Source organism: Jaculus jaculus, chromosome 5 (assembly GCF_020740685.1).
Source record: "Jaculus jaculus isolate mJacJac1 chromosome 5, mJacJac1.mat.Y.cur, whole genome shotgun sequence".
Lineage (NCBI taxonomy): Eukaryota > Metazoa > Chordata > Mammalia > Rodentia > Dipodidae > Jaculus > Jaculus jaculus.
The window spans coordinates 98,225,365-98,244,806 of NC_059106.1; the positions used below are offsets into that span (position 1 = coordinate 98,225,365).

General features: G+C 42.1%; 1 protein-coding gene across 1 annotated transcript in view; it reads left to right on the forward strand.

Moving 5' to 3' along the window:
- The window catches only part of Pgm1 (phosphoglucomutase 1), an 82,460-nt gene that overhangs the window by 12,302 nt on the left and 50,716 nt on the right, over positions 1 to 19,442 (forward strand). The gene's annotated exons all lie outside the window — the stretch shown is intronic.

A 19,442-nucleotide genomic window follows, 5' to 3' on the forward strand; every position in this document is an offset into this window, starting at 1 on the left:
GGCAAAGGAGGACCCCCTTCACTTGTGCAAGGCAGTAGTTCTATGGTAAGGCTAATCTTGCCTGTTTTTCTGTTTTCTACCACAAGAGGGAAACATACAACCAGGAATGCACTGGCTATAAAGCAGTTCTGTATAATGATCGTCCATACTTGTGAGGTACAATATGACGACATGGGGCATGCGTGCAGCTGCAGTGACACCTAGTCTTTCCTTTTCTGGACACAGGTTGTCTGTCTGCGTTGGCAAGCTCTGATTTGGGCCTCTTTTTACCAAGGCATTTTAGTACTTAGCTCCTAATAATAGCCAAAATATGGGAAATTCTTCCTTTAGCTTCAAATGAATATTTGTGAGCTAATTAAATAGAAAGTTCTTTGAGAACACTACAAAAAGGAAGCAAAAGATGCTTATAAAAATTTATATGAGCCGGGCGTGGTGGTGCACACCTTTAATCCCAGCACTCAGGAGGCAGAGGTAGGAGGTTCGAAGCTACCCTGAGACTACATAGTGAATTCCAGGTCAGCCTGGGCTAGAGTGAGACCCTACCTCAAAAAACCAAAAACATAAAAAAGAAAACCAAAAGAAAAAATTATATGAACCATATAAATTGCTCCTCTACCAGTGCATATGGTTGGATTTGCTCATTTCTTGTAAACCAGGAGAACCAGGAGCTGTGCTCACATGTGCATGACCTAGAAGGGTTCCTGTGCTCTCTACAGTTTCAGGCTGGAGAGTTTGGAGTTTAACCTGCACAGCTTGAGAATGGTATTTGTGAGGCTCAGGGATGCTGTCCACAGTGTTCCTTCTTTCTGAGCACACAATATTCCCTAGCAAGTTCCTACTTGAGAAATATTTACTCTAGTTTGTGATTTATCATCTGTGTTACATGAGAAATTTCTCAAAGGAGAAGGTGGGGGAAATTGCTTTTCTTCCTGCTTCTCCCATCTGGACAGCGGGAGAGGCTGACTTCGGCTGGCCAGCAGGCACTACAGAGCCCACCACCACTGTGAAGAGGTGTCAGGCTATAGGTAACAAGGCCAGGGAGCATCCAGTGAGCTGCTAGGGGTCTTCAGTATGCACTGGGGCTCCTGGGGACTGCAGGCAGGAGGAGCCTCTTCCTGTGCTGACCCCCTTGTCAGTGGTAACTTATTCTCTTTGTTTGTGTGTTATTTTATTTATTAACACATGTATCCAAAGTCCTGTAAGCATTTCAGATTTATAAACCACATGTTTATGTTCTTATAGAATCCTTTGTCTAAAAGCTATACTAAAATATTCAAGTATTCTTCTATAATCTAATAATGACAACAGTGGATACTCACATAGGTCAGACTGATCAGCTTGTAGAACGTTTCATGCAAAGTTAGTTTCTCTATGAGCAATTCTGCGCATGCACATTTAGCAAACTTGGGTTTAAAATGCTTTTTAAAAAATAGCTTCAGGGGCTGGAGAGAGAGCTTAGCAGTTAAAGGCGCTGGGCTGCAAAGCCTAAGGACCCAGGTTCGATTCCCCAGTACCCACATAAGACAGATGCACAAGGTGGTACATGTGTCTGGAGTTTGTTTGCAGTGGCTAGGGCCCTAACATGCCCATTCTCTCTCTTTCTCTGTCTCTCTATTTGCCTCTTTACCTCTCTCTCTCTCTCTCTCTCTCTCTCTCTCTCTCATAAATAAATAAATAAATAAATAAGTAAAAATTATCTCAGGCCAGGCACTTTGGAGGCCAAGGTAGGAGGATGGCTATGAGTTTGAGGCCAACCTGAGACTACATGGAGAATTTAAGGCCAGCTTGGGCTAGGGTGAGACCTGACATTGAAAAACCAAAAAAATAAAAATGGCTCTTACTCCAGAGAGATGACCAAGTGGTTAGATGTGCTTTCTGTGCAATCATGATGGCCTGAGGGGAGCTAAAACTGCCCGAGTTCGAGTCTCCACATCTCACATAAAACAGCTGGATTTGGGCGTGTGTGCCTGTAATCCCAGTCCTGCAGGGGAGCAGAGACCCAAGAATTGAGAATCAATGGAGCCCTGCAAAGCTCAGGAAGTAGTAAAGAGAGACTCTAGCTCAAAACAAGGCAAGGTGGAACCAGCCTCCCCAGATGAGTGACCCCTGCCACAGGTACAGAGCATATGAGGCGGTGCAAGGGCACGTATACACGCACACACCCCCTACACACATGCAGGTGCACATGCACATACACACACATATGCGCACATATGTGAACAAAAATTTTTAAAAAATGCTTCTTGGACCAGATGGAAAGAAGAGGGGCCTCAGTGGAAGAATTATAGGAAAGGGGACATGTAATGGAAGGGGGCTATGATCACAATACATGATGAACATGTAATGAAAGTTATCAATAAATATGTTTTCAAAAGTTGCATCTGTATTGAACATATATGTAATGTTAGGTAGCATTTATTAAGTAGCTACTGTATGGTCAGGTCTTGTGAAAAGTAGTTTACTTGCTCTCTTAGAACTTAGAACTTTTTCAGACAGGGTCTCATGTATCTCAGGCTGGCCTGCAAATCACTGTGTTGCAAAGGGTGACCTTGAACTCCTGCTCAGGCATTTTCATTTCCTGAATGCTAGAATTATAGGCAAGCACCACCATGCCCTGTGTTATTTGGTACTACGGATGGAACCCAGGGCTTCTTTCATGCTACCAACTGAGCTATATTCCAAGCCATGACTTGTAGAACTTTATTCAGGGAGTTTCACTATCCCTACTTTACAGAGACTCTTTTAACAATATATCATAATGATTATTTCTGTGATTTTTATACTGTATTAGACATGGGGCATTCTGGAGGTAAAAATGTGGGGAATATGCATAGGTTATATGGAAATACTACACCCTTTTATATCAGGACAGCTGCATATTTGGTTTCTACAGGAGTCCAGGAACCAATCCCCAGATAGTACAGAGGGATGCCTACATTGCTTCTTTCAGTCATGACTACAAGTGAAATAGGAGAATTGTACCTCCCTCTCCAGTGCTGCTGATGACGAAATGAAGCACAGAGAAGTTAGAACTTCTGTCCAAGATCACCCAGAGAGAGCCTGGTTGAAGCTAAAGTTCAGAACCTTGTCAGTCTGGACATACAGTCTGTTCCTTTAAACATTAGTTCATCTACTGGGTTAAACTTTTAGTAGATTCTATGTTCTCTTAAGTGTTTTGTTAATGTTTATAATTTTTTTGTGGGGGGGAGTATTTTGAAACAGGGTCCCCCTCTAGCCCAGGCTGGCCTGGAACTTATTCTGTAGTCCTTGGCTAGCCTTGAACTCACAGCAATCCTCCTTCCACAGCCTCACAAATGCTGGGATTAAAAGCATTGGCCACCACACATGGCTCTGTACTTATAATTTTTTCTAACTTCCTTTTATTCCTTAAAAGTTAAAAATTATAATTCTAAATTAGTCAGGCTGGAGAAATGGCTTAGTGGTTAAGGCACTTGCCTGCAAAGCCTAGAAATGCATGTTCGACTCTCCAGATCCCACATAAGCCAGACACAAAAAGGTGAGGCAAACACAAGGTTGCACATGCTCACTAGGTGGTGCAAGCATCTGGAGTTCAATTGCAGTTGCTGAGGCATTGGTGTGCACCAATTGTTTCTCTCTCATGCCTTCTCTCTATAATATAAAAATAACAAAAATTTTAAAAATAAAAACTTTAAATTATTCAACTACACATTGTTAACTATAATCATAAGGCTGCTTTGATATGCTAATATCCAAAATGTATTAAATATACTTAAAATGCTAAGTATATCTAGATTTCCTCTAAACTTGCTCCAAAAATATCAGTATAGATGAGCACCCCTCATCACATAATCTGATTCCTGGTGTACATCATAATCCAAATCTTTCTGAGCATCAACATGACATCACTTTTGGGGACTTCATTTGCCTCATGTGACAAAGTCACAGCCAAAATACAGGCATACTAAAAATATTGTATGAATTACCTGTGGGTTATGTACAAAAGATGCATATATACTTGGGTTCTCTCCCTAAGATATCTATGTATATGCAAATATTCCAGAATCCAGAAAGAGATATCTGAAATCAAAAACATATCTGATCATGAACATTTTGGGCAAGGGGTGCTTGATTTGTGCTGTAAATTTGATTTATCATCTTTATATTCAAGGTATACTTTCTTTTTAAAAAAATATTTTTATTTATTTGTTAGAGAGAGAGAGAGAATGGGCATGCCAGGGCCTCCAGCCCTGTAAATGAACTCCAGCTTCATGTGTCCTCTTGTGCATCTGGCTTACGTGGGTTCTGGGGAATCAAAATGAGGTCCTTTGGCTTTTCCGGTGAGTACCTTAACCACTAAGCAATCTCTCCAGCCTGAGGGTATACTTTCTTTCTTTCTTTTTTTTGGGGGGGTTTTTTGAGGTAGGGTCTCACTCTGGCTCAGGCTGACCTGAAATTCACTATGTAGTCTCAGGGTGGCCTCGAACTCTCGGTGATCCTCCTACCTCTGCCTCCCAAGTGCTGGGATTAAAGGCGTGCACCACCACGCCCAGCTCCATGGTATACTTTCTTAATTTTATCTTTTTTTAAGTTTTCTGTTTATCTGAGAGAGAGAGAGAAAAGGCATACAGAAAGAGAGAGAGCACCAGGGCCTCTAACCACTGCAAACAAACTCCAGACACATGCACCACTTTGAGCATTTGGTTTATGTGAGTACTGGGGAATCAAACCTAGGCCCTTAAACTTCGCAGGCAAGTGCCTTCCTTAACTGCTTAGCCATCTCTCCAGCCCAAGTGTTAGTTTTAAATCTGTGTTTTAAAATGCCCACATAGAGGCTGGATATGTAGGTTAGTGGTACAGTATGTTCCTAGCATGCTCAGGGCCCCAGATTCAATTCCCAGTCCCCACCTACTCTCCAAAGCCCACTTAAAATTCTGTCATTCTCTCCTGCAGGGAGTTGAACGAGGGTGGTGATGGTGTCAGCTGGATGAGTGCATATGCTGGGGTCTGGTGTTATCTGTGACCTTAGTTCTAATAGTGTTTGTTTGATGAATTTGGGTGCCCCCATGTTAGGTGCATATATGTTTAGGATTGTAATGTCCTCCTGTTGGAGTGAGGGCTGGGGTCTGAATATGGAGCCACCCTGGTCCAGAATGTGAGTCTCAGGTGCCAATGTTCATAGCACATGTTTCTTCATTTTCATGTATGATAGTCTGATACCTACTTGAGAAGATTTATCTAGCCTGTTTTCTGGTTGGTTATTCTGAATTCTTTTTGATTTTTTAAATTTTATTTTAGAGAGAGAGAGATACAGAGAGAGAGAGAGATACAGAGAGAGAGAGAGAGAGAGAGAGAGAGAGAGAGAGAGAATTGTCATACCAGGGCTTCAGCCACTGCAATCAAACTCCAGACACTTGTGCCACCTAGTGGGCATGTGAAACCTTTCACTTGCCTCACCTTTGTGCATCTGGCTAATGTGGGATCTGGAGAATAGAACATGGGTCCTTCGGCTTTGCAGGCAAGTGCCTTAACCTCTAAGCCATCTCTCCAGCCCCTGAATTCTTTCTGAGTCTTATTATGCATTAGGATGCAATGCTTAGAGATGTTTTTCTGAGCAGATCTTTCTCACATATCCCTGTGTGTCATCTGACTGTTGGTAATAGTCCTGTGACATGACTATTCCTGGTCTGCAGTCCCCTAGTCTATGTGTTTTCCTGCTTTAAGAGCCAGCTGACTCTGACGGACTGGTGTGCTGTTGAGTCCTAGTTTGAGATTCCAAAGTCTAGGTTGAGCCAAGTGTGTACCCCTGGTGATCATGGCCTGGAGTCAGGGTTCTATAGTAGAAATTTGCCTTGGAAGTTCACTCTAGGGGTGTAGGGTAGGGGACAGAGGAAAGAAGGAAAGAGCAGAAGACAAGACATGGAAAAAGGCTCAGAGGAAAGGTTGTTTTCTTGTTGGAAGAAAACAAAACGAAACAAAAAGCCCTGCACTCTAACTGCTCCGTAATTCCAAGTTGCAGATGTCTGCGGGAGGCCTGTGGGGCACAGTACCAGGAGAGCGTGCTGAGGTGGGTCCTCAGAGCCGCCAGCTAAGGAGGCAGTGCTTTTTACCAGCCTTGGTCAATCCTCGTCCAGTTTCTCCTTCTACAAACTGTTCTGTGCACACCAGTCAAGCTTTCAAACCCATACTGGTTTATGTCCTTCCTGATTACATTATTTCCACAACTCCCTGATGCCTACAAAATAATTGTTAGCATGGTTTATGTCCTAGCTATTTCTCCAGTCTCATCTGTGCCATTGCAACCTCTCAGAGTCATGATTCTGTAAAGAAGCCTCTAGTATAGTACCTTGGTCACCACACCATGATGGTTCCTTTTCTTGCAAGCAAGGACCCATTCCTCTTCTGTCTCTCCTTCTCTTCACTTAGAATGTGAAAAAAAAAAAATCCTATTTCTTATCTTGACATCATTTTCTAGTAGACAGAGCCCTGCCTTGCTCTTCAGGAGGGTGATAATCTTCACTGCAGTTATATGAGGCAGGTTGTAGGATCCTGATTTATAGATGAACTGAATCTTGGAGGGGAGAGGGGCTAACCCTCATCAACAACCTGCTACATACCCATCCTGAGTGGGCTGGAGAAATGAATGAGTTTTTCCCATCATGGTGGACTCAGGTCTAACACTTTGGGCCATGACAAGAGTAGAGCCTTGGGCCAAGAGTCATATGAGCTCTGTTGTATTTAGTCCAGTGAGTGTCTGGCTTCCTAGGACTTATGCCTGGAGTCAGGATTAGTAGTTCTTTTTGTTAAAATATTTATATTTTTTTGAGAGAGAGAAGAAGAAAAAGAGCCGGGCATGGTGGCGCACACCTTTAATCCCAGCACTCGGGAGGCAGAGGTAGGAGGATCTCCGTGAGTTCGAGGCCACCCTGAGACTCCATAGTGAATTCCAGGTCAGCCTGGGCCAAAGTGAGACCCTACCTCAAAAAACCAAAGAAGAAGGAGAAGGAGAAGGAGAAGGAGAAGAAGAAAAGAGTGAATATGGGCACACCAGGGCCTCCTGCCACTGCATACAAACTCCAGATGCATGCTCCACTTTGTGCATCGGGATTTATGTGAGTACTGGGGAATTCAACCTCAGCTGTCCAGCTTAGCAAGCGAGTATCTTTAATTGCTGAGCCATCTCTCTAGCCCCAGGGTTAGCAGTTCTATCCTGTAGACCCACTTTCATGATTTTTTCTTAAAAATAACTGTGTGTGAAAGGGTGGACCCATTCAGGGTCCAGGCCTCAGATGAGGCCTATAACATAATTAGCTGCCCAGTGAATATTTGTTGATGGAAGGGAAGAAGGAAGAGAGAAAGAAAGAAAGAAGGAAAAATAGAAAAGAAAGAAGGGATGGCAAGTCTCCAGCTTGCTGATGAAAAGGGGGCCTGAATCTTCAGGAGACCTGGAGTGAAGAGGTTCATAGTTCTGCCATTGTGAAATTGATTGGGCCTGTGACCAGTATGAAAGTTCCTTGTCTGAAGGGAGCAATCCTTAAATCCCCCATATAGTTTAAATGTAATTTGTGTCATTGTGAAGGAGTACTGGCAATGCAGGCAAATTCATTAGGCCAAATTGGGTTCGCTGTGCTCGACAGTAGCGTTTCTGAAGATGAAGTTCAACCTTTGCTGGAGAGCTGAGACAAATGAGTTTCTTAATAGCTGCCCCACTTAGTCCGAGTGTCTTCAGAAGCTTAATGTTTTTAATGCCTCTTCTCTTTTACCATACTTCACAGTCCATCTAACATTGTAGCTTCTGGTAATATTTTTATATGGGGTGGAGTTCTATAGTGTCTGTAAAATTCTGACTCATCATTTTCAGAAGAGAGGCTTTTCTGTGGTAAGGATGGTGTTCTTTTGGATTCGTTTTACCTAGTGATAAACACCAGACCAACACGCACCACCACCACAAGTGACAGTCGTGTAACTTCAGCTTCTGAAAGAGCAGTGGCTGTGAGTGGCAGAGCAGCCTTGGTAGGTATGTCTGGTGCTCCTGAATTGACCATAGATCTTTGAGATCTCATTAAGAAGGCTACAGTGATAGGGTTGGTTGCTTTGTTAGTTCAATGAAATAATTATGGAATAATATTTCATAAATCTTGATCTCTTGTTACATAGATTGACACTTATGTTGGCCTAAAGTTATAAGCTGTAAGAAACTAAAGAGAACTGGACACAGAACTGAAAATACCCAAATTTGGAAAGAAAAAAAAAAAAAAAAAAACAGCCAAATGAGGAGGTTCATGCCTTTGCTCCAGCACTTGGGAGGCTCAATCAGGAGGATTACTTTGAGTTCAAGGCCAGCCTGGGCTACAGTGAATTCCTGCCTCAAAAGAAAACAAAAAAACCATTTGCAGTAAGTTGAAAAATAGTGGGTATGTGGCCATTAATAAAGTAAGCTGGCTTTCTAGTTAATTTCATGGAATTTTACTTTTAAAAACTGAGAGCAGGTTGGAGAGATGGCTTAGCGGTTAAGGCACTTGCCTATGAAGCCTAAGGGCCCATGTTTGACTCTCCAGAGCCCACATAATAAGCCAGATGCACAAAGGTGAGGCAAGTGCAATGTTGCACATGCCCACTAGGTGGTACAGGCATCTGGAGTGTGATTTTAGTGGCTTAGGACTTCACATTCCAATTCTTTCTTTCTCTCTCTCTCTTTCTCGTTCCATCTAAAATAAAAAGCTAAGAGCCCTAAACTATCAAAAAAGTAGTTGGGTTTGGTTGCCTGAGTCTCAGCCTAATAGAAGTGCCTTGCTTGTTTCCATGCAAAGAGAACCACAATCCCTGGCCAGCAGCCTGCATTCTAACCATGGCCCAGTTAGTTCTGCTGGTCCTGTGCAGAGAAGCCCCCAGAACATGGGCAAGTTCTGCCAGTACTTCTCTTAATAGATTATTATTATTATTATTAAGAAAATCTTAAGGTCAAATGAGATTACGCAGTGCTGGGTCGGGTGGACTCCCAAAATGGAGTCACTGAGGACAGCAGGAGAGTGACAGAGACATAAGGAAGTAGGTCATCCACATTCCTCTAAAACTGCCCAGCCATTATCCCTTCCTTGCCTAACAGTGCCCAGGTCACGGTTTCCCTGTTCACTGTTCTGGTCTCACACCCTAGCTAGTTGACATGGCTAGTGTAAAGAACAAAGGAGTTCTTTTCCCTTCTTCACCTTCCCTCAACTGAAGAGCTCTGTAAAGCCCACTGTCTGGAAGCTCAGGTTGGCTGTGCTCTGATCTTGAGAGTCAGTCCTGGCAGCTTATGTTGTTCCCAAATAAAAGCTTCCATCTTTGCCTCAGAGTGGTCTGTGTGGTCTCAGTCACCCCCAAACCTTATATCTGGTGCTCATGACTCAGAGGAGGTTCCCGGTTGCCCTCTTGGGCAACCAGACCTCCTTTGCCCTGACCAGCCCACCAAGCTGCCATTTGACCCTCTGAAGGCTTTGGACCATCTCTGCCTGGTACTGGCTTTCACATCCACCACAATGCAGCCTTGCTCTTCTTCCCTTCACCATTTCCTCCCTCATTCTCCATAAGTGTCCCTCTTGGATTGGCCTGCACTTAGGTTCCTTATGTCTCTGTCACTCTCCTGCTGTCCTCAGTGACTCCATTTTGGAAGCCCACCCGACCCAGCACTGCCTAATCTCATTTGACCTTAAGATTTTCTTAATGATCTATTTAAATATATATATGCATTTTTAAAAATCTACCCTTACTCCTTGTGGAAGCCATGCTGGCATTCCAGGTTATACCCCTTGGCCACTTTTGGGCCCCAACCCTAGGTCTCAAGAAAGATGCACTCTCGACACCTCGGGTCTCTCTCTGTCTCTCTCTGGTCTATAGTACCCTAAGGGGCACCTTTTGGTTCAGTTACCATCTTGGGACACTCCCTCCCACCCCTCCTTTCCCTGTTCTTCCTGAGGTTTCATTTTCTACTGCCAGCTGCTTTCGCCATCAGGAGCGCAGTTGCCCGCCTTGCCCACTAACAGACTAAAAAGCCGCCAGTTACGACCTGCATGGCCTCTGCCTATGTGAGAGGTGCAGGCCCTGTTCACCCCGACAGGCCCAGGGTCATATTGGTGTCTGTGTAAACCCAGCTTAAGCCCTGGTTCCTTTTCTCTCAGCCAAACCTCTTTCCCTGTCTCCTGAGAACTTAAAGCCTCTACAAGTCTCGAACTACATCTTTTGTCTTTCCCTGCAACTCTGCCTGGCTACAGTATAAGCTGGACAGTGGGTCCAAATGGCCTGAAAATGGTACTTTTGATTTCCAAATTCTCATTGTTCTACAAAACTTCTGCCAACGTCTAGGCAAATGGTCCAAAAAACCCTATTGTTCACTCTGCGTGCACAGCCTTCTTTCTGGTCTACCTGCTTTTCTCACCTGGTCCCTTTAGCCAAGGTCTCAGGAATGAGCTCTCATTCATCCTCTCCCCATACTTGTTCTCACCCTCTGCTTTTGACCCAGACACCATAGATGACTTGGCCCCAACAGCTCCTCCAGCTCAGCCTCTCCTGACCCCCTACGTGGTAACAAGGTTTGATTTTAGTCTCTGGAGTTGTAAATAGAATAGAAAGAAATTTAAAATGGGAATGCATAACTTCTGAATAAGTGAATGAATGAATGGGAAATGGTTGTCTAGAATCTATATGAAAAGTATATTTAAAATGAATGTGTGTGTGTGTGTGTGTGTGTGTGTGTGTGACAGCCCTAAAGCTGCAGAATGATTTCTGTTCTGAGAAGTGCCATTTCATTGTGGGGATGTTCTCCACCAAGCCCACTGTATGAGATGGCATAGCCAGTTTTTACTGTTGAGTGTCCCCTAGGAGGAACACTAAAAGTAATTAAGATTATAGGCAAAAAAAATTGCAAGATACTGTTACTCTTAAAGAGTTGCAAAATGGCAGGATCAGAAAACTGCCTTGTAGCCCTGAGGGAAGTCCAAAACTCTCCCTGGAATTTAGGGAGGAAGAGGCTCTTTCTTAGCTTCCCTGCCTTGCCAGCAGCCAGGGGTCTGCAAGCACAGGGAATCTCAGGATCCTGGCCTCAGCAGGATGATGAATGAATGCCAAGTTGCTATGAACAAAAAGAAGTTTGTAACTGTTTTACGTTTACTTTATCTTTCTATGCTTCTGTGGAACTACTAACAGACAGCAGCCTCAAGATTTATGTTTAAATTTAGAAGTACTCGATACTAAACTTGTTTAAAAAAATCTCATAATGTTCGAATGTGCTTTTATATTTTTTAAAAATGTGTTTCAGCAAAGTTATAAGCAACAAAATTCCAAAATCTACATGTTTATTCTGGGTAAATAATATCAATCAAATCTGATCTACTCTTTCTTTTAGAAAGCTATTTTCAAAAGGCCTTTTGAGGAAAAAAAAAAGGTCATATTAAAAGTATGGTAAAGACAATAAAAGTTTTTATTGATAGTTATGAGATAAACTGACTAAAGAAGATAAACTGGAGAAAAAACCTTATATGTTGGATGTTAAATGTTTGATGAAAAAGATTGTTACAGACTGATTTCATAGACTGTAAAGTAAAAGTAAGTAGATGGAAGGTATTGAGCAAAGTATGTAGATGGAGATATGAGTAAGTTTAAACAGAAGGTTAAAGACAAAATACTTAATCAGATTACAGACTTCTTGAGATATAAAATGACTAATAGCCTAGGACTTGTATCAGACTAACAGTATGGCCCTGGCTGGTAGCAGGTTGCTATGGTATTCAGGTTGTAAACTTAACTTTAAATCATTGATGTTAATCTGGCCATAATAATGGTCATGAAATACTAAATTTAGAGTACCCAAGCAAGTTAACTAGGTTTCTCTATTATCAACCTTTTAATTAAATTTTAAGGTTAAAATTAACTCATTAATATGTAATTCTCTTCTAAGGTTATTATATCTAAAACCCTGCCTCAAAAAAAATCTCACAGAGGAATTAGTTACTATTTTTCCTATTTTATAAGGCAAATATACCACATTTGAAACATTAAACAGTATTTATCTGTCACACACTTCAAAACTGCTTTATGGTAAGCAGTAAAAAGAAATTCTAAACAAAGTTATGTTGTGATTTAAGATGTAATTCCTCAATTTCTCCAAAAATCAGTGTTAATACTTTAGTTTTAACTTATACCATTACCGAACAAGTTCACCAAAGTATCACAGGCAGAATTATAGAGTTAGTTAAAGTTCGAATAATTGTTGATTGTGTCATAAAATTTTGTGTATGTTTGGAATTCAATATAGTTCTATAAAATTGATTTCAAAGAGATTAAAGGTATTTCTTTTTGACTCAGCAGTTAAAGGTGCTTATTTGCAAAGCCAGATACACATCTCTGGGTCACCATATCCTCTCTGATCCAGAAGACAGGTGACTTATCAGAAGTTAGACGTCAGTACTGTCCCATCATCTCCTGTGGCCTTCTGACTCAGGAGCAGGAACCAAAATATCTTCCATCTTTGCCTCAGAGTGGTTTCTGTGGTCTTGGTCAGTCCTGAACCTTATAGGTAACAAATTTGTTCATGTAAAATATTGTAAAACATTTCAGGTTATTCAAGTGCAAAACAAAAGCTGCTTCAATAAACATGTTGTCTTAGAAGTCAGGTCTGTTTGGGCTGAGAGTAGTGCCACGCACTGTAACTATCTCTGCACTTGTGGTCACAGGCAGGACGAGTGCTAGCTCAACTCGAGTAAGTCCAAGGCTAGCCTGGGCTACATGAGACACTTGAAAGAAAAGTTGTCTTTTTGTTTTCTGCAGTGGGGGGGAGGGGTGTTAAGGTATGGTTTCACTCTAGTCCAGGCTGATCTGAAATTCATTATGTAGTCTCAGGGTGGCCTCAAACTCACGGTGATCCTCCTACTTCTGCTTCTCAAGTGCTGGATTTAAGGCATACGCCATCATGCCCAGTGAAAAGTTTTAATTAATCTTATGTCCCTATTATTTTTCTAAGTAACATTAGCTGACTCATTCTCAAAAACTCAGGGACATTCATACCTGCAGCCCCATATAATCACCCTCAGGATTTGGTGATCCTTATGGTCATTTTTCAGAAAACTTGAAGGAATGAACAAGCTGTTGGTAAATGAATACTTTAAAAAATATAATTTATTTATTTATTTGAGAGAGAGAGAGTGAGAGAATAGACACACCAGAGCCTCTGGCCAGTCTCCAGACACATGTGCTACCTTATGCATCTGGCTTAAGTGGGTATTGGGGAATTGAACTTGAGTCTTTAGGCTTCACAGGCAAGCACCTTAACTGCTGAACCATTTTTCCAGCCTGGTAATTGAATACTTTTTTAAAAATATATTTTTTTTATTTGCAGAGAGAGAGAGAGAAAGGAAATGGGTGTGCCAGGGCTTCCTGTTACTGCAAATGAACTCTAGATGCTATACCGCTTGGTGCATCTGGCTTTACAAGGGTACTGGGGAATTGAACCTGGGCTGTTAGGTTTTGCAAACAAGCACCTTTAACTCCTGGGCCATTTCTTTAGCCCCATAATTGAATACTTTTTGTTGATTTCTTTTTCAGGGTTGGCAGTGGATCTCTGGTCTTGCATGTGAGAAAAGCACTTTACTACTGAGTGCTACTCCCAACCCTTTTTGGTTAGATTCTTAGTGGTCAGTGAACAAACCTATTCTGTTGGATGATTTTTCCCCATTTACCTGAGATCACATGGGAAGTACAAAATCCCATGGGTAATCACAGTGACTGTGGAATGAAGTGACCAGAGGTAACAGAGATCCGTCTCTTCCATTTTAAGCTTGACCTTTAACTTGCACAGTGGCACTGAGCAACTTTAGCTGCAGACAGTCCGGAGGCTGCACTTCGAGGGCAGTGAGAGCTACAGCAGGTGCCTTGTCCTAACCTGCTTCCTGAGACTGCAGTCAGCCCATCTTTGCCTGGGCTCCAGGAAGGTTGGCAGGCATTGGTGTCAGACACTAAATTCTGGACAGGCAGCACTCTGGAATTCTCTACTCTAACCAGGGGATAAGGCAGAAACAAGTGAGGTGTATTTAGTTATATGCCTTCATCCAAACAGCTTTGAGATCTTTGTGTGTGGGTATGGGTGGGTGTGTGACCCGTGACTTTTTTTGCAAGGGGTAAGAACCAGGAGGAGTTAACCAGGCTTTCTCTTTGGGAGTGATGGTCTAGGCAACGGTCTCTGTTAGCTACTTGGACAAGACGGTGGCAGCTTCACACTATTTTGGGGACCCTAAATTGCTTTCTGGATATCCTCACTGAGGTCAAGTAGTGGAAATGAAAGATGAGCGGCTTTGAAGAATGGATTTCTGGGACACATAGAAAAGTGGAAGAAGGTCCTCTCCCTCTGTTGACGTTTGCTACAGCTCCCTACCATGACCAGAAACCGGGAACAAGTGGATTACGGAAGAAAACTTACTATTTTGAGGCAAAGCCATGCTATCTGGAGAATTTCATCCAGAGCATATTTTTTTCCATAGACCTAAAAGATCGCCAGGGCTCATCACTGGTGGTTGGTGGAGATGGGCGGTATTTCAATAAATCAGCAATAGAAACAATAGTGCAGATGGCAGCCGCCAATGGGGTTGGTATACGATAAGTATTATTACATTTCTGGTTCTCCAAATGACCTCTTAATTCTGTAGAAATGTACAAGTGCACAGAGATGTGTATGCGACCTATACCTTAGTTGTAAAACTCACTTAAGTTTTGTTGTGACTTTAGAGATTGTTGTGAAAATACTCCAGAATTAAGTAGTCACATTGGAATCTAATAGTTAAATTCAGCTTTGCTTATGGTTGGCTTGGTCTCTGCTGCCTTGTACAAACCTGTTGCTCTTTAGACATTTAAAGAACACTCCTGTTCTTGAGCTTCTTTGTGTACATGCTAACTAGCTTCTAGAGGCTTCCTAGCCTCTGTCAGGGAGCTGTCATTAATGGTGGAGAGAGCAGGATTTGCTGTGCCTTCTTCAAAGGCTTCTTTGTTAAGCTCAGTCCCTTGTCAAGCAGGAAAACAAAAGCCAGGGCATGCTGTTGTATAGAGAGCCTGGTAGTCATGCAAAAATGTGGGAAGGGACTGGAAACTGTTAGGTGTGAGCCTTATGAGAACTTGCTACAGGGGGATATGCCGATAATGACCTCAGACACAAAGAAGCCCTGTGTGAGGGTGAGTTTGTGCAGGAGGATAGAGGTAACAGTTCCTGTGCAAGCAGGCTCTGCCAGAGCTCTGTACAGCGAAAACACATGTTGGCTGCATTAAGCAAGTCCGAGGGAGCATTGCGGCAGAAAGCAGGGATCTTGATGATCCGCACAGGCCACTTATTTATAAGAGCATGGGTGTTGGGACATTACTGGGTTTGCTCTGAAGATTCCTTCGTGAGAATTCTGTAGTGTTTGAGGCAACACTTAGCAAGAATGTGGAGCACACAGCTTTGTACTACCTGTAAATTTTTAAAGTCTATTTTATTTTTTTCTGGAAGACATTCTGGTTCTAAGAATATTATTTTTAGCACTGCAATCAAATATGTTGGGCATCCACTTTCAGTCTCTTTTAATGATATGCCAAGCAAGTGTTGCAGAAACCAAATTAAAAATGCAAGCCACCAAAGTAAATGTACAAGTGTTATGTCCTATTGCCTAGCATATGAGGTTTCCTTTGATTCTTGGATGCAGAATCTGAATGCCTCTCATGTAAAAATTGCTGATAAAGCACTCAAGTATGAAATTATTATGAAGCATACACATTTTTAAGATAAAATGTGACATGCTGTAAATTTCACTTTGAGGGGCGCCGCTCAGGGAATAGTATTGAGGCGCTTTAATCTTTTGAGAGGGACGAATGGCACATTATTTCTCCATCTATCTGGGCTGCCGAGTGGATCTGGTACACTGTCCCTTTTGTGGTGATATATTTGGCTTCATTTCATTTTTGTGTGGAGCTGAAGGATGTGGAAGAGGTGGTAGGAATGTGTAATTCAGACAGACCATATAGACTTTGTCTGAATTACTAGCTTAAGGTTTGCTAAATAATACATTTCAGAGATAATAATTGATTAAATATGGTAACTGCCTATTTGTTAGGGCTGTGGCAGTCCAAGCACTATTTTAAAGTCTTTTCAAGGACATTTCCTATTAAAAATAGCATTGCATTTAGAGCAGTCATGCTGGCCAGCTGAACTACTTAAAACATTTAGTGGGCTGATATAACACTTTAATCTGATAAAGCCTATGAAGTTCTAAAAGGCTTGGTTTCTTCTTTATCTGATGTATAGTTCATTCTGACTGTGTCAACATCGCTGGGTGTGGGTAGGATACATGGGTAGGATAGGGAATATGAAGAAAAGATAGCTGTTTCCACAGATTTCAGCAAAAGGCAGCATTCCTCATCATGGTCAGTAGCCACTCTCCCCAGTGACTGGTTCGTGGAGGACTTCTCAGTGTCATGAACCACATGGACATTATGTCATTTTCCCTCTCCAGTACACTTATCTGGTGCATTTATACAGTATAGAATATAACTAGCCTTCATTAGAAGTTTCTCTTTTTTCTTATCTGTACAGAATGGTCTACTTCTATAGCCCATTTTAATATACAAAATCAGTCATTGGCAGCCCCTATTGAGAGTGTTGATGCCTCATTCTGTCCCCTGCACTGTTAACTTGGAAGACAGACAGTTTAGAAGCACAAGGACTGTATGTCTAGAAAGCAGGGCTTGTTTTTCTTTTTAATGGAACATAGAAACCTCCAAGCTATATATTCCCTTGATTAGAGAAGGTAACACACAACTTCAAACTGACCATTTTAGCCATTTTCGGTGGCATTTACAATGTTGTACAACCATTACTGCTTTACATCTCCAGACTCCATAGCCATTAAACATCACTCCCAATGTCTCCTTCCTCCAGTCCCTGGTAACCACAATTCTACTTTCTGTATCTATGTGTTTGTTATTGATCTCTTGTGCAAATGGTGTCATCTCATATTTGTCCTTTTTGTACATAGCTTATTTCATTTAGAATACTGTTTTCATTAATCATTGATATTGGAACCTGGATCAGAATTTCATTCCCTTCTGTTTAAGTTTCTAGAAGGAATATTTAAGCTGAGCATGATAGTACATGCCTGTAGTGCCAACACTGGAGAGGCTGAGGCAGGAAGATTATGAGTTTGAGGCCAACTTCAGATATATAGTAAGCAAGACCCTCTCTCAAATAAAAAAAAAACATTAAAAATGTATCCTATATCTGTCCTTCCAACAACATCTATATGCATAGAGGCAATGTCCTCTTTGAATATAGCAGCAAGTTAAAAGTAATTATAGTAAAGGCAACATTATTTATTGTCATAACCTTTGATTTTGGGGGGTGGTGGGTTGTTTTTTTTTTTTTTTTTTTTTTTTTTTAGGTAGTGTCTCATTCTAGCCCAGGCTGACCTGGAACTCACTCTGTAGTCTCAGGCTGGCCTCAAACTCACAGTGATTCTCCTACCTCTGCCTCCTGAGGCATGTGCTACTACACCTTGCTCTGTCATAGCTATTTTAATTGTACAGTTCAGTAATGTTAACTGTATCCAGATTGTTGTATAACAGATCTTTAGAACATATTTGTCATGCTAAATCAAAACTCTGTGTCTCTTAAATGTTCATTTCTACCTTTGAGCCCCTGGGAGCCACCCTTTTCCTTTCTGTTTCAGTTGGTTTTGATGATTTTGGATACCTAATGTAAGTAGAATCACACAGTGTCTATGTTTTGTGATATAGACATATGTTCTTGATGCATACTGTTCTTGATGCTCATCTGTGTAGCTATGTATGGCCGGTTTTCCTTCCTTTGTGATGTACTGTGCCTCTGCTTATTCTCCAATCTGATCTTCTCTTTTAAGACTGAATAATACTCCACTTCATGGTGTGCAGTACTTGTTTCTCCAGTCACGGAGAAAGAGCATTTTGCTTGTTTCCCTAGTTGGTTTTTGTGATCAATGCCAGCATGAGCATCTGAGCACCAGGTCCTGCTGTCAGTTCTTTGGGAATCTACCTGGAAGAGGAATTTCTGGATTGTATGGCATGGGGAAGGTTTGTGAGTAGAGGAAAGACAGAATTATATTTAGAAAGATAATTGGGTGAGCCCAAGTAGGTGGGATGGATTCATCCTGGAAGAGCAATAATGGGTGATTGATGAGGAAGGCTCTCAGTAGTCTAACCTTCTTCAAAGGAAGGAGGGTAACAGCAACACCTCAACATTCCTGAGAGCTATCCACAAGGGGAGTCTTCTCTGGAAGCTTTCTCCCAAAGAAAGAAACAGCCATGGAATTTCTTGCTTCTGTCTCTCAGCTGCCCTTCTTACTCTTAGCCCCTGCTGTGGTCCCTTCAGCTTGGAATCATTGTTGGCTTTAGACCTCACTAAGGAAATGATGGTAGAATGGTGATTTGTCTGATCTAGTCTTCAAACTCTTTCCTTACCAAACACGAAATCAGAGTAAAAGTTGGTGTGCTCAGTGTGTAAATACAACCTCCAGATAGCTCAACCAGCTACTTTTTAGCTGATAAAATCACCACCCCTCAGCTCCTCTCATAGATATTCTGGGACTGCCTGGTTCTGGTAATATTTTTATGTTCATCACAGTCACATAGGAGACCTCTGAAGTGTGAGACGTGTTCCTGTTTCTGTTGCTCAAGTCAGGATGTTTTAGTGCCTTCCCCATCTATGAGTAACTTGCTGTGTGACCTGTGACATTCGTTCCCAACATTAGCCAGGGTACCTTTCCATGCCTGCTTGCCATAAGAATGAGGGGACAACTCTGTCAGTGGCACTTGGGAGGACCAAATCTGAAACTGGGCTGCAAGTGCCAGTGGCTGCAATGCACACACAGCAGCTCAGGAATAACCATCAGTGTTGATTCCACATCTTCTGGTGGCTCTTCTACTCTAGAAAGGAGCCTGCTTTCCACCACCTGTCCTCGTGGCCACCTCTGCTTCATGGAGGCACGGCATAACTGCTACAGTAGGGAAATTTTTGAGTTAGACATGAGAGCCAAGAGGTTGAAGTGGAGAAGGAGCAGCATCTGGCAGTGGGGGAGGGTGGGTCATTAGGCAGTCAAGTTTTCATGACCTGTTTTGCATAAGAATGGAGGTAGCAAAGCTAAGAGTCCCAGAAAATACATTCTCCAGGGATTCTAGGCCTCTCTCATGGCATTTTCTACACTGGAAACACATCTTTCACCCTCAAGTCATTTCTTCAACCATATTTGTCTTGGGCCCAGAAAAAAAAAAAAAAAAAGAATGGAAAAAGAAAAACAAAACAAAACAAAACATTCCTGTCCATTTCTTCTCTCAGAAAGGAGATGGGAAATGGTACCCACTCCTTGTGTTTTAAGTCTTTCTAGTGCAGCAGCCTCATTCTTTCCAAACATCTTAGGAGAACTGACCAGACTTCTTTTCCA